This window comes from Strix aluco, chromosome 2 (assembly GCF_031877795.1).
Source record: "Strix aluco isolate bStrAlu1 chromosome 2, bStrAlu1.hap1, whole genome shotgun sequence".
In the NCBI taxonomy this organism is placed as follows: domain Eukaryota; kingdom Metazoa; phylum Chordata; class Aves; order Strigiformes; family Strigidae; genus Strix; species Strix aluco.
In genome coordinates, this window is record NC_133932.1 from 58,304,325 (window position 1) to 58,320,339 (window position 16,015).

The 16,015-nt window shown below is 37.0% G+C and overlaps 1 protein-coding gene across 5 annotated transcripts in view; it reads right to left on the reverse strand.

Annotated features, from left to right (window-relative positions):
• The window catches only part of STS (steroid sulfatase), a 114,961-nt gene that overhangs the window by 96,374 nt on the left and 2,572 nt on the right, over window positions 1–16,015 (reverse strand). For all 5 annotated transcript variants that reach the window (XM_074814891.1, XM_074814894.1, XM_074814890.1 and 2 more), the window contains 2 exons: window positions 7,793–7,888; window positions 6,468–6,720 (listed from right to left, as the gene is read on the reverse strand). The gene's annotated coding sequence lies outside the window, so the exon portion shown is untranslated. The remainder of the gene's footprint in view (window positions 1–6,467; window positions 6,721–7,792; window positions 7,889–16,015) is intronic.

The following is a 16,015-nucleotide window of genomic DNA, read 5'->3' on the forward strand; positions in this document are numbered from 1 at the left end:
AGATGATGTGTGAAATGACTGGGTTTGATACTGCCTTTTTCAAGAGTCTCAAATGGACATGAGGAAGAAGAACTTGTGTGACTAAAACTTTGTACTTCTGTTTTTATGATAAGCAAGTAGATAAACACTGTACAGGACTGTGAGACTGTAAAGACTGCAAGACTGTGAGTCTTACACATGGAATTAACAGAAGAGTTTTGTTATGTCCATTTGAATTGCACCAACATATAAACCATAGCTTCATCTCACTGACTGGTTACAGTCTCTTCACCTTCACCCAGTTATAGCCAAACTGGTCTCTTCCGAGTTTCCATTCACATTCAAAGTAATAGTCTACAAAATGTTTAAAAAGGAAAAAAAAAGTCTAATTACACATAACATTGCACTAAGATGCTAAACTCCAATACATTGCCTTCATAGGGATAGTGCACAGATGTGAAGGTTGGTATGTGAGTTTTGCTGTAAGTCTTTTGAGGGACAGTAAGACAAATGGCCAACCACTAGATTTTAATTTCATTCAATTTGAAAGCAGTTTCTAAGCCTTTTTCACTGAAATGGTAGTTTTTAAATGCCTATCAGAAGAAAACACTAAAACTTACAGGAGTAAAAAAAAAAACCTCAGACAAAATCAACCCACCCCCCAAAAATCCCATGTCTCTCCCCTGAGTTACTCACTGGCATCCTACGGAGTCTGTCAAGATCAAAGCTTTGGATTTTATAACATAATATTATTGCACTTTACCTACAACACCTCTCTAGTCAAAGTGGTTTACCAGAGAAATTGCAGTTAAATGGCCCGTTAATTTTTCTTTGCTGCATGAAACTAGCAAGCAGCACATCAATAAAATGATCCAGTACTTTATGCTATTTCTGAAAGAATGTTTCATTTAAAGAAAAGAGAGGTTGTCTTTGCATTAATTTGTTCTTAAAGTGAGGGATTATTATTTTTAAAGCAGCTCTATTGTTATTTATACTTGCATTATGATGACACTCAAGGGCTCTCAATACAGCTGATTGTACCAAGATACAAAAATTGAGAAAACACTGCATTCAGTCAGTAATAATTTCACTCATGTATAAGTTAAATGCCTAGATATCCCATATCAACTAGACACTCATGGTACAAACCAATCCATTTGAATTTATCCATTTTGAAGTTATGCATTTAGTCTGAGCTAATTATCTAGGCTTCCTCTCTAATTAATAGGAAGAGACAGGCACCTTTAGAGGATGATTCATCTCTTCTTAAGACTAGTATAATGAAATGTTGGAATCACAGAATCATCTGGGTTGGAAAAGACCTTGAAGATCATCCAGTCCAACCATTAACCCAACATTAACAGTTCCCAACTACGCCATATGCCTCAGCGCTATGTCAACACGACTCTTAAACACCTCCAGGGATGCTCACAATCTTTTTCCACAGACTAGAAAGACAGTCTAAACATCTAGTTTAGACTAGATGTATACAAAAGGAATAAAGTTACATGAAATAAATCTCACCTTGATGGTGGGTTGCCCATGTGCGCTCAGCATAAAATATGAAAAAAACAACTTTGTGTAATAAACAATTACTACATTTTTCAGTTAGTATGTGTTTTACCAACCTTACTGGTGTAACAGTTTCCTACTCTGAGTAATCTCACCAAAATCTGAGAACTAGGGACAAGTCTTCATAAGTTTTAGCTGCAAAGTTTTGCATCACCCCAAATGATGCATAGAAGTATTTTTCCTTTCCAGACTGTATAGCAATCCAATGAATATTCCCTCTTAAATATTTTATTCTTTAATTATTCTCAAACAAAGATATGAGTGATTACATCCAAAAGCAAGAATTGTTTTACAGGAATATTGGTAACTCTCTGATCGAAGTCAGCTATAGCCAACCCTGTATTCAGGTTACAATCACAAGTCTGGTCAGACAAATGAATTTATCTCTGATAGAGTTCTGACAGAATAGAAATTACATTCCACCCTGTTACTCAAGCCAGATGATATTTCAGGGAAGCTGTTGTCAGAGGTGACCAACCAACAGACTGCGAGTTCAGCCTGACTGTGGTTCACAGCCTACTCCCTGCTGCCCTCTTGCCTAAAGGCTACACACACACACACACAAGGCAACCAAAACAGCCTATGTCTGGACAGTCACTACTAGATCCTATTACCTTCTTTCAGGAGGTTCACGTCACAAAAGAAAAAACACTTCAGCTCCTGACATATGTCAAGAAAAAGTCCGTTAATGTGTATGGGCACTGTCCAGTGATTCACATGGATAGTGTACATTTTGGTCATACCACTGGAATGCACCTATTCACACTCTCAATTATCACGTGTTCTCCTGACCCTCATCCACACCACAAGGATGCATTCATTCTCATCACAGGACAGATGTGGGATGCACATGCTTGTCCTGTCACAAAAAGGGTAGGAGAAGAGACAGTAACAGTATACTCATCATACAATATAGATATATTCAGATCATTCAACAGAAAAAGGGGTACTGCAAGCAGCCCTCTCATTTGTCCACAAGGAGCTGTTCAATCATTGCAGAGACTGAGAACGACTGTATTAGAAGGTACATAAACTAATCAAGAGGAAATGGTTGTGTCTGGACTATTACTTAAGTCCAATATTTGCGTTCTTTCCCCGAAACACTATTAGAAAGAACACGTATTAGAAAAAGAGTTAGAGTATAAGAAAAAAACACTCCTCCCATGTTTATCAAAACAAAAGATCACTTGTATCTGTATTTGGATTATCTGAGTTTACCAAGCTACTGAAACCAACACCACTTTTTCATGGTAATGTACTGGATGCAGGTGTCAACATGTTGGCAGTGGTGGGGTGGGGTGGGGGGCGTTACAAGGGGGACCTCTGTGAAAAGAGACTAGGGGCTGCCCTGTGTCAAACATGGTCAGTTCCAGTCAACGGACCCACTGCAGGACACAGCTAATCCCATGAGCCAAACTGCCAGCATCTTGGGGAAACATATTTAAGAAAGAGCAAAAAATACTGGGGAGGGGCAAGGAACACAGAGAGAAAGGGTGGCAGAGAGAGGAGGAGAAGGGAACAAGGCTGGAGTCGCAGGAGATGTTCCACACTGGAGCAGGTACATGCCCAGAGGGACTGCCTCCCCTGGAGGGCCCATACCAGAGGATAGGAAAAAAGTGAGCAAGAAGTGGCAGAGGGAAATGGCTAAGCACTGACTTTGTCCTCCTGTGCCACCCATTGCCTCACCAAAGGGACTGAATGCAGCCTGCGGCAGTAACACGGCAGGAAGAAATGTCTGGAGTGAAGGTGTGAAGTGGAGACTAGAAAGGTGGAGGAGAATTATCTGAAGTTGAGCCGGGGAAAGTAGGAGGAAAAGTGTTTTTCCTGCATGTTTAAATGTTTGTCCTTTTTTGTTGTTTCCTGATACCCCAATCAGTAATTAAATATATATGCTACCTGGCAATAAATTAAATTCTCCAAGTCCTTCTGCCCACAACAGTACTTGGTAAGTGTTTTCCCTGCCTTTATTTTGACCCATGAGTCTTCTCACTCCTATTCCTGCTATATTCTCCCCCATCTCACTGGGGAGGGAAGGAAGTGAGAAAATGTCTATGTGTGTACTTGGCTGTTAGCCAGGGCCAAGCTATTCCACTTAAAAGGAAAAGGGATTAATGGATCTGGTGGCAAACTACTTTCATTGATTATCATTAGCCAAAAATTTCTTTGCTGTGATCCAATCCATCCAGACTCTAAATGTGAGCCTTCTACCAGGGATAGAAATGGAAAAGCTTTTTAAGTAAAAAATAATTCAAATTGATATCAGCTGACTTATGGTGTTGCTGGTGTAAGCAGGAGGCTCTCAGGACATAAAAGAATAGCTTCTCCTTCCTCTTCAGTTGCAGAAGAAACATTTAAAATAAACACATGTAGTTGCCTATTGAAGACCAAAGTCCTTCTCTACAGTTTCTAAAACAAAGAAAAATTTTTTTGGAACTTCTGTTACACAACTAACATCCAGGAAAGTATATATCCTCACTCTGCAAATAGTCATGAACATGTCTCATGAAAAATTGTTTGGAATTTTTTTGACAAAATTATTTCTAGTGGGAAAAAAAAAAAAAGAAATTTTAAAACAAAAAAAGTTTTTTAAAATGTCACAATTTAAAAATGAAATTGTTTTCCTTTACTATTACACCTAGAAAAATAGCTTATTTAGCATTTATAAGGTGAAACCAAACCACTTTTGTTGTTCTTTAGGGCAGGGAGATATTTTTATTATGTTATTTTGAACAGGATTAGAAGATTACCCTCCAAATCCCCCACTTTTTTAAGACTAATGCAAAATTACAGTAAAGAGAATAGAATTATCCATTTATATTTTTTATTTTGCCCCAATTAACTTGTCTAAAAAAAGCTTCAGAAGTATATATATATAAAATAGTGAGATGGTAAGCCACTTTCTAACCAGCTCTACTGCAGAGATAGTCCACTAGCATTATTCTCTATAAACACTAAAAGTACAAAATAGCTTTAAAATCAAATAGAATGATTGAAAAACAGACTCAGAAACAAAAGGCATGGATCATTACATTAGAAGGTCTTACAAACCAGAAAAATATTTATCCTGGAAAGAACACTTGTACCATTAGTAAAAGAAGGATTATGAACTCATACTTGTTATATAGATGCCTGATTGCAAAATACATAGATCAGAATCATCTAAAAAATGTGCAAGACAAAGGGCAAAGACATTTACAAAACAAGGCACATCCATTACCCAACATTTTATCTCAATTCCAAATATTTAATAATTTACTAATTTCAGGAAGTATACAAAACTGACTGACTCCCCCACCTAGACAAAAAGTAAAAATAAAAATTATATATCTGCCTACAATACAAGAAGAAGCTAAGTGGGTCCTTAGTGTCTGACAGAAAAAAAAGTATCTCAAAGACTGTAGAAATGCATATATCATATTACAGCAATGCAGTAAAAACAGCAATTTAAGCCACAAGGTATCCTGGTTCCTTCTGCCCTGTGTGAATAGAAAACTCTTTCTCTTTCCTTCCCCCTTCCCTCTCCCTCCCCTCCCCTTTCTTTTCTCTAGTTCTTTCTTTCTCTCTTTCATAGGGACTCTTGCTGTTAAATCAGAACACCATCCCTTCACACATAGGAGCTAAGAGGCAAAATCCCAACATGACAAAATGAATGAAAATTATCATTGGCTCAAGACTGTAGTAATTCACTACATTTTCACCCTATTTTGTATGACATTTCAAGAGCATAAATCAATATAAAAAGTGTTCCAAAAAGGCATTTTTTCCATTTTCTTACAGTACACATTTTCTTGTGGTACACCAATATTAACTTCCTTTTAGCATTTGAACAGTTTCTCAATAATAGCTCCAGGGGTCTCATTATCTTTTGGCCTGTACTGAAGCATGCTGCAAGTATGTTTGAAATGAGTAACATGCTTTTTCAATCATGTCAGAATGTCTTCAAGTGAAGTTTTTAAGAAAGGACATTTCCCTTTGCTCTGTGCCTTCAGGTACAACACAATCTTATGTTTTTAAAGGATGAATTCTGTTCATCAGTGAAAAAGAACATATCATTCCCTCTGTCCAACATGCATTTTTCAGAACTAATACTTTACTGCTGTTATTAGACAATTGCTATAATAGACAACATATCCAGTTGTCTATTATAATAAACTTACATTAACTGGAGACATGACATTTCTTACATAGCTAAGAGTAACTTTTTTAAATGACTAATCCATGTCAACAGCTTCTAATTTTCTTCATCATAGCTGCCAATTCTGTCAGCAGTGGACAATATAAGAGTATAAATATTACCCCCCCTCCCAAAAAAAAAAAAAAAAAAAAAAGATGGTAAAGTAGCCTTCTAGTTTACTGACTTTGACTTCTAATTAAAAAAATTTCATACCACTAAGGATTCCTGCAGAAAGCATGTTCACATACACCACCCTACAAACACCAGTCTGGCTAGCTTAAGATGTCAGAAGAAAATAGGTCTGTCTGAGCTCTGTGCCCAAGATTTCTTTATGAGTATGGCTGATCAACCGATTCTTTAGCATAGTAGAAAAAAGATGAGGCCACTTTTACACCACTACCTTTTAATTTAAAACTTCTGTCCAGAATGTAAAAAATCCAAGATCACTATCATTGTAAACTTGAAGCAGTTCAGACTTTTATGTTCACAGACCAGAGTGCCACAGCCACAATTCTTGTTAAGCACTTAACAATCCATCTCAAATGTCTTGTCTTCCTCCTATCCCTCTTCTCACCCTAAACTAATTGTATTTCATTCCTCCTCATCCCCAAACTTCCTCTACAATCAAGAAGCCACCCCACTAACTCTTTTGTAATTCTATTCTTTCTAAACTATGCCCTACCCCATTCCAAATCCCTTCCTACACAAGAATCCCATATTAATGTGCCATCAGACTGAATACCTCTTGGATGCAGCTCCTTGATGCCTCCAATTCTGCTTGGTCAGGTACTGCTATTATCACTACCATTACTACTCTTGATGCTGCTGTGTCTCTCTGCTTGCCTCCTCCACGATGCCTCTCCCCACAACATAGGCTCTTTCACCAGCAAGTAGTAGCAGTTGTGGCTCTCCTGGTATAAAAACAGCCCCAGCTGCTGGTCTGACAGGGATTTAACACCTGGTCTGCAGTTACTAAAATCCACCTAGAGAAAACCCTAAGGGCAGAAGCAAAAAATATGTTTGTGAGAAAACAGGATGTATGGAATCCATATTATTAACAAGTCATTACAAAACCACATAGCAAGCAGTATGTGTGGTCTGATTCTGTTCAGCACTTGTTTTGGTTAAAGAGGCTTCGCCTTCATCTTCCTGCTTCTTGTCTCAGCGTGGCTGCCCAAATGTAGTCTTTCTGTACAAGCCTGGCAGGTACATCCTATTCAGAAGTGATGATTTTTTCCTTACCTTTTCTCTTTATAATTTCTTGCCATCCTATCTTAGTGATTCCTCTTATAGATACTGTCCCCTCAGTAGTTGCATTTACGCCCAGTTAGCAGGTTGGACATGTATGAGATTACAAAGGAAGAGATTAGATTTATTTAGTATCACTATCGAAGTTACATTTAAGTCTTGCAGGCTTCCACCTTTGAATTAAACAGGTTTTCTCAGGTTACATACACCGCACATAAACCAGAGTCACTTCAAAACTACAAGCTTATTTCAGAACCTAACCCCCTCCAAAACAATTTAACAATTCATTTCCATTTGACTCTCAAAACAGATTCTGTAATCAAAATTATATACACTTTTAACATTATTTTTTAAACAACCAGAGCTTAAGTGGTAAAGGAAAAACCACTGTTGCACAGCTGGAAAATGTTCTAGTTCAGAAACACCCTGCTCTCTTTTTTGTTCAAAATGCTTTCACAATTCAAGTAAAGGTTATAAACTTTTTAATCCGCTGCAAGCAGGAAATGTTCTACTCCATTCCAATATTTAATGCTGAAGTGTATTTTGTTACAAAATAATTTGCCACTACAGTTGATAGTATCTTACAGACAAGAGTAGACAGTATTAGCATCTTTTTTTCTTATATAAAATACATTGTATTAACTTAATGAGGAAAAGATAACACTACATACGTTATTACTTCTCATAACTGCTAATTTCCTGCCATGAAGAATTTGCTTTGAGCTCTGAAAGAATATGAACTCCAACTATATATGACCTCAATGTTTACAATGAAACTATATATAAATGACAGACTGTGGGGCAGAAGGGGCATTTTACCTTGCAGCACGGAACTGTTTCAGTTTCTGCCTCTAGTTTTCAAACAAGATGGCTGCGCACTTATCGGTAAATGGGTACAAAGTCCAGTCACGTGAACTGAAACAGAAAGGTGGAGGGGAAGAAAGAAGGACAACGCTGAAAAAGACAACTTTTTGTTATGTAACACTGACAATATTTCTTGGTAAGACACTACTTCACTAGTAGGACACAATCTTAACATGTTTTCATAATGCATATATACACATGCCTAACCAAGACACTGGTTTTATTTTTTTGCTGAACATCTCATGTTAGGCTTTTCAAATGCTAGTGACTTTCAATCATATTTTTGGAAAACAAGGGCAATACCAGAATCTCGGGTACATTTTTGCCTTCTGTACACATGGTAAGGGTTCCTGCAGAATATGTACATAGCAACTTCTGAGAAAGTGCATTAAAACACCTTTTTAAGCATAATTTCAGACCAGTGTTTTTCAAACTTTTCCACTGGATGCACTGAAGTATTTAGAGATTCTCTCTATATAAATACTGTACACCATAGCCCATCCTGGTTTGCTAGCTACACATTCTCTTAGAAACTGTGTGCTCCCAGAAAATGACCACTCCCAGGAAGTCCAAAGACCCTAATAGGAAAAACCATTTGTTAAATGTTGAAAAGTGCTAGCTAGTTTATGTGTTATCCCCCTCCCTCCACCCCAATTTATGTATTTTTCACAGAGAAACTTGATCAGGAAGAGACAAGATGCACGTCCAAATATGTGTGACAATCAATGACAATGAAACATAACAGAATCCAAGCCTTACATTCTAAATATAAAATTTTACTTTTCTTCCAGGCAAAATAGTAAAGCTAACGATGACTGGGAGAAATCAAATTGAACCAATGGTTTTGAACAGCTGTCTAAACGCAAAGTTTAAATTACATTTTTCTGTGGTTCAAGAAATCAGTACAGCTTGTTCAGAGCTTTTCTCCTGCATTTTTCCTCCCTCTACTTTAAAATAACATTCTACTGTAACAACTTTGAAACAATTTTAAACTGCCAACCTTTTCTCTGTCTCAAAAAAAAAATAGGAAATGCTAGCCCTACCTTAAACCTTTGAAAACCTCTGTACCTATTGTCTTGCAGTTTTTGAAAGCATTAACAAGTGAAAATAAAGACAATTTTAAAAAATCTTGTCAGCCTCCCTAAAATACATAACCAGCTAGTTTTTAATATCTCTGATTAATCATATTTTTAGATAAATCATATTTTAGAAAGTAATGAGAAAAAATGCTTCATACAGATGAAACAGTACGAGATGCAACAGATGAGATGCAACATCCATTGGCAAAACACAAAAATATTTGTACTTCACCAAGTCTTATGTACATACACTGCAACTCTTCAGAGATGTATAACTATTTACTTACAATAAATTTTATTAAAACAAATCATTATTAAGCAACATTAAAAAACTTGTAATCCTGTAAATTAGAAGAAAGTAGTGATAGAACAAGGATATGTGTGCTAAAATATAGGTGGATTGAATGAAAAGATTTGTCTGTTCTAATTAACGTGACAATTGAAGGCATTTCATATGGAAAACCAAAATGCAGCATAAAAAGATATATTCATTCTAACTAAAACAGTATGCCAAAAATTATGAAGAGTTAATGAGTGAAAAACCAAACAATCTCCCTCTCTCCTAGCCAAATCTGAGCACTGAATGAAGACTGAACTGAGGGTTTTTCTTTGTTTGGGTTTCTTCTCCATGTTTGATTAGAAATCACTAAAGGGTGCTAAAGTGACAATTACTCAATGATTTCAAAGAATAAGTAGGACAGAAAACTGAAATGCTAAGAGGGAGGCTGCATTTAGGCTATGGTAACTAGGGTACTACGTTATCCAGTAATGTATTCTCCAATGATAAGGAACAGAGATATGTTGGACTGTATTATCTGCTTTGACTAACAGGTGTTTCTGTGGTTTGGTTGGTTTTTTTCCACATGGATAGGAACACAGTGTCCAACTTTGTTTTTTCTTTATTAATTTGTTAGAAACGTTTTTAAGATACTTTGGTCTTCTGGTCACCAAGTGGGAGACAGTATCTTCTCATTTATATATGAACGTTCCTATGTATAACAAGAGTTCAACTCATCAAATTGGTAAAGGAAAGTATTTTTTAAGTAGTGTTTGAGAAGAAAAGAAGATAGAAGGATGCATAATTGGATTTATTGGAATCTAGTGGAATGGCAGAGCTGCAGTGAGGCAGACCTTTTGTCTCGGTTCATCAAAACATCTCTGCCAAAGCTTTAAAAGTTTAGGATTGAACTTCATCACACCACTTATTCATATATTATTCATATACCAGGTACAGTACAAACATCTTTGTAAAAAAAACCCCACCCATAATACACTGCTCTCAAACTGGGTGAATGTTGGTGTACATCTAAATTCTTATGCTTCCACACAAATCTGCTAACAAAAACCTGTGTTTAACAGGGATTCAAATGAAATACGTCAATTACAGAGGTAAAATGAAACAACTTCTATCATAGTAAAACCCAAGGAAATGAGCTAACTTCAGAAGATATTTTGGAAGTCACACATATCCAGAATTAAACGATACAGCCCTGTTGCTCCTAGGGACTTTGTACAAATTGATTATTGGATGATAGAGGATATTTATTCTGCAACGAATCTTCAGGAAAAAAAGGTGTTTAAACTTCATTCATTCTTTGGCTTAGTCCAAAAACACCAGTGACAAACTGCATTCTAAAATTTCTATAGCGATGTAGTTATCCTGAAGGATATAGGAGAATCATATATGAACTTGTGAAATCTGTGGATTGCAAAGGACTCTGTGCAGTTCTGAGGAAGTCACAATGGCTTTAATGTATGAAATTCAGTAACATGGTCTAATGATTTATTTTTTTTCCCCCACAGTTGTGCGTAACTTTAGTTAAGAGTTACATACAGGAGTTTAGCTGGAAGAACATATCAGCTATGCCATGTAAGAATAAAGATCCAGGTTTTGTAGTTGCTATAGCCATAGTTTCTGACTATCAAATAATATTTGTCTAAGCTACCTCAAGTCACAAACAGAACAAGATCTCTAAAGAAAGATGGGCTTGGACAGGAAAAATGTATTTAATTGAATCTACTAGATAATGTATTTTATTGTATTTCCTGATGGGATGAAGTCAGAAAAAGCAGATAAATATGCAGGTCCCCACCCTTTGTCAGGTCCTTCAAGAAGCAAAAATCACCCAGCTAAATATAACAAAAAATGGCACATGGGCAATGTGTTTCCACCAACTTAAAAAAGCTTTAGTGCAGACACCACCCCAGAAGAGGCTGGTAGAGATTCGGTGACAAGAGTGACATCTACCGAGTGAAGATCCATGCTTTCTGAAGCAGGGACTCTTTCCCCCAAGCTCTGCAACTCAAGAATACAGCCTAACCTACTTCATTTCATGAGCACAACACAGGGTGGCTACTCTCTGAATGGCACATCCTACTTAATTATGATATTAGAAGTCTTGTTAATAGCTTGTGGAAAATTGTATTAGTTCAATTTTTCCAGATGAGGGCGTAACTGTTGGCCTAAAAAGGAAAAGTCAGCGAAAAACAGATTATGGAGCCAGGTTGCCAAATGCGGTGATTACTATAATGCTCATTCCCTATACTGTTTGTAGCAGCCGCTGGTCTAAATGACATGCGCAACATTTTTGAAACAGTGCTAAAACAATTCATTCTCTAACACAGCAGATAACTGCCTCATCAGGCTTGCAAGATAGTAATTTTTCATACTTAAAAATGCAGAAAAATCTTTCAAACTGTACGAAGAGGTAGTAAACTCTTCGTGGGCTAGATGCGTTGCCACTGATATCTTTCAGTGAATTATTATACTATTCTCAATTAATGAGGAGGCAGCTAGAAGTGATCCATAAAGAAAATGATAATTTAGACAAGTAAAACCAAAAGTTTTCAGCTTTTGACTTGGCACAAAATGGGGAACAACCTGACTCACCAGCAGTAGTAAAAAAATATTCCTAAGAACTACAAATCATTCATTAGTGAACAAAATAAAACTATGGGAAAAATGGTAATTCAGTTATGTTAATTCAAAGGTATGTTGTATCTGGAACTAAGGCGGCAGTCTATCAGTAAAAAGCGGCCTTTTTATAAAACCCACAGCTACAAAAATGTACCCAAGTGCTGGACTTCTCTAAGGATACAGAAGAACTAGAATCCTGAAGAGCAATCACAATGCTAAAAGCTTCAGAAAGCAAGATTTGTGAGGAAAGGTTAAAGGAATGAAATTTGTCAAATCCAGGGGGGGGAAAAAAAAAAATAGAGGAAGAACGCAGGATATCCTAGTAGAGCAAAAGATTCACTGAAAGATTTAGAAAATTTTAGGCATAATGTCTGGACAGACATTTTAAGCATATACAATTGTGCCTTCAAGAATTCATCTAGATCTTGATTAGTTCTTGTGGCCTTACCTATATGCAAGCACATGAAATGGAAATCTAGGAAGCTTTCAATCCTGCAGTGTCAGTGTGAGCAATCTTTTACCTTACAGAACCCAAGGTGAAACGTTTGAGATGCACCTAGTAGGTGGAGCTAGCCAGCTTAGGAAAAATAAAAAAAAAATTAGGGTCTCACTGGCTCAACAGCACTAGGATTACAGTGCTTCCTTCTAGGTATCCCTAATATCTAACTGTATCAGTGTTTACAAGTGGTGTTTCCTGTTTTACAAATGTTTTATGAAAACCAGTATCTGTTATTGATCTTCTGCTAAAATTTTAGTTCAAAGTATAAAATAAGAAACAAGGCTACATCACTTTCTCATACATTTTGTTACAACACACTGAACCTAATTCCCCAAGGTATGTAAACATATGCCTAATTTAAAGTAGGTGGACAGCTTAATGAGGGGACTATTTCTTCACCTAAAAATTAGTCAGTGCCCTACATGCTAGTGCTCACAGAGCATATTTGACATTGGCTGTCCACAACAGCCATGTTCTGGAGTACCCTATTAGTGCACGTTTGCATGTCTGCACATGTAGGGAGGAAGACAGGGCAGTAGCTTCAGGAGGGAAGAGAATTATTCCAAAAATGGAATTATGACTTGGTTGAAAGGTACACTAGCTCCTGCATCCAAAGAAAAGTCCCTAGTCAAGAACAGCCTCTATACCTAATAGAACTCAGCTGCAATAGGGATTCAAGAAGCAGCTGGCTAACTGCTTGGCACTGCCCCCTCTCCTCTCCCTTCCCATCATTTCTGTGTTTCTGTGTCCCGATCAGAGTTGCTACGTTGGATGTTCCAGCATGGTGTTATGGCTTCTCTGGCTTGATAGATCTAGACACTCAGACTGCTAGAATCACTGCAAAAGAAGAAAGGTTGTGGTACTGTACAATAGTTGGCCTCCAACAGTCTCCCTGCACTACCTAGGCTGTTAGCATGTTTACCCTGATCATGTAGACATTCTGGGCTGAGTGTCAGCCAGCTCATTTACCTCTGCTTGACTCTTCTGGGTAGATACAAAATTGGAAGGGCATGCACCCATAAAGTAGGTAGAACGTCTGAGCTCTGGAGGCTCAACTCTCCAGCTTGTTGCTTGCTGAGTGGGGAATACGCATACAAAATCTGAATCTGGAGCATTACGGATCAGTGGCTTAGAGACCTTGTGACCCAGAAAAATCACAATTCCACACAACTCTCTTTTCATCTGTAGATGTAATTACTGAAGCCTTTGAAGAGGTTGATCTTAGGAGCACAAGACTGAAAGGGACCACTGGAGGGGTGACTGCGTTCAGTTCCACTGCTACCGCCTGAAACCAAGTGATTGATGTCTCGCTCACAAAGGTTGACAGAACGTGTATTCCACATGGCACTACAAATAGGAATTTCTTCCTAAAATCTGTAACAATCAAACTGTAGTAAAATGAACAAATATAGCCATAAAATTCATACACAGACAAGAAAGAAAACCAAGAGCTTAACTGGTATTTTAGGCTCCTGCAACAGTGGAAAGTTAGATAAATGAAAGTTGCAAATGATATTACAGAGGAAGCCCATATCACACAGGAAAAGCAAAACAAGATGCAGTGCTTCAGATCTTATGTGGAGATGCAACCCCTCCTGCCCTAATCTTTCTGATAGTTTAAGGTTAAGAGGGACCCACCCATTAAGCACTTCAGGATTTTAACTACAATGACACTGCTAATCACTTTGCCTGTGTGCAACCAATATTTTACTGGAAGACCAAAAATTATGTCAAGAAGCTAATTCACAAGCCATAGAGAAGAGAAAATGATTCTCACTGCCTATAATGGAAACAAAAAAAGGCCCTGAAGCATGGCATTAAGGCTTCAGTTCCCAGCTTCAGAAACTGTTCATTCTGTTATACAATCCCATCAATAAATACAGCAATTGACATCTAAAAATACCTTAGATCCCTTGTTCCCTCTTGTGTGCTTAGTTGGCTTCTCTAGAATTTCACCCCTCATTGCTGCTTAAGAACCTTTATATAGCACCTCATCTAAATTTATAGATGACCAACGTATATCTTCTTCACTTTATTCTTCTCAAGCATAACACATCATCTTTCTTGCCTTTGTAACTAACCCACTTGTAATTGGTGGCCAATATCAAAATCCAGAAAATGGATAGCTCTCCTCTCCCTACTTGCTTGGCTGTGAGAAGACCTATGACTGATTAAAGAGGATATACTCCCTTTTGACATATGTAGTTAATAAAACATGACTTAGATCAGCAGGTGTATGGTATTATTTTAATTACCTTAAGACATATATTCATTTTCCCTTTTGCAACCATAAAACCATGAACTGAAACAATAAAATTCACTTAATTCATATTCTTAGGGTGAAAACCTCTTGTTTGGTGACATCCAGCACTGGGAGGGGTTTCATTTTCTGAGAGTTTATAGGCTCAACTGTAGCAACTGTTGGGAATCTCAGCTGATACCTGAATTAAATTACATTTAACTCTAAGTCATTTCAAGTAATTTGTTACTAATAGTGGGCTTAACAGCTGTTCATGTAAATCATTGTGAAAGCTTTTAAATTACTGGATTTATTCAAGTCTTTAGATTCTCTTTTAATATTCAAACCAAAACGGATTATAATCTGTTTATCCTCTTTGCCAAGGCGCCTGCAGAACAAGAAAAATAAAGTCAGTCATTTCTGTGTGAAACACATTGTGCATGATGCTCCTATCAATAGTATAAAAACATTTAAGTGAATCCATGTTTCAAGCACAATATGAAGTAGTGAAATAGGAAACTGCAATTATTGAATCAAGTGTATTACCTAAGAAAACACTTAAACCTATTCTGAAGCTCTTACTCTGCAAGAAAAGAACTTAGTCACCTAAGTTTCAGTGATGTGAAAGCTTTTTAGCTTCAAGGTTAAGAAAACCCAAACAAACATACAAAGGCTAAAAAAAGGTTACGAGGACTGTGTACATAAAACATTGTGTGGCATACATAATAACCCCATGGATACACACCTGAGTATTTTCACCTTATTTCACATTCAAGAACAATACAACCAAAATCATTTTAACATATTATTACAAAGCTAGAGAAAATAGACTTGTTTGGGTTAAGAAGGGCTACATATAGGCAGCTAATTTACAGTCATTCAAACACCTGGACATGCAAGTGTATGAACCATGTAACACCATAAAACTTAAAACTTGGCCAAGATTTATTCATCTGCTTTGGTATACGCCCAGATAGCAAGTTAAATTTTTTTAAAAACGTACATGAAGTTAACTTTGTCCTTCAGACTTTGCAGGATTCAAGATTACTTGCATGATTACATCTCAGTAACCCAAGTTCACCCTTCTCAGTAAGTGTACATCAGGTTCGTAGGCATATAATTAACTATCTGTTTTCACAGTTACCGTACCTCTACCACAGTATGCTTCCCACAGCTCAAAAGTTATTAAAGCCCTCATCATGTGAAACAGGCTTAAAATAAGTATTTTTTTAAAAAAAAGTAGCAAACAAAAAACCCCAATTGCACAATTCTCAATCTCAACTTCTTTTCACTCCTTAAAAAAAACCCAAACTCCTTAAAAAAACCCCACCAAACTCCTTAAAAAAAAAAAATTCTACTGCTGGAACAGTTAAATATTTGAGACAAATATTTAAGACAGCTCGAATAAAATGTAGATCAGCATTTTCACTTACTTGTGCATCTA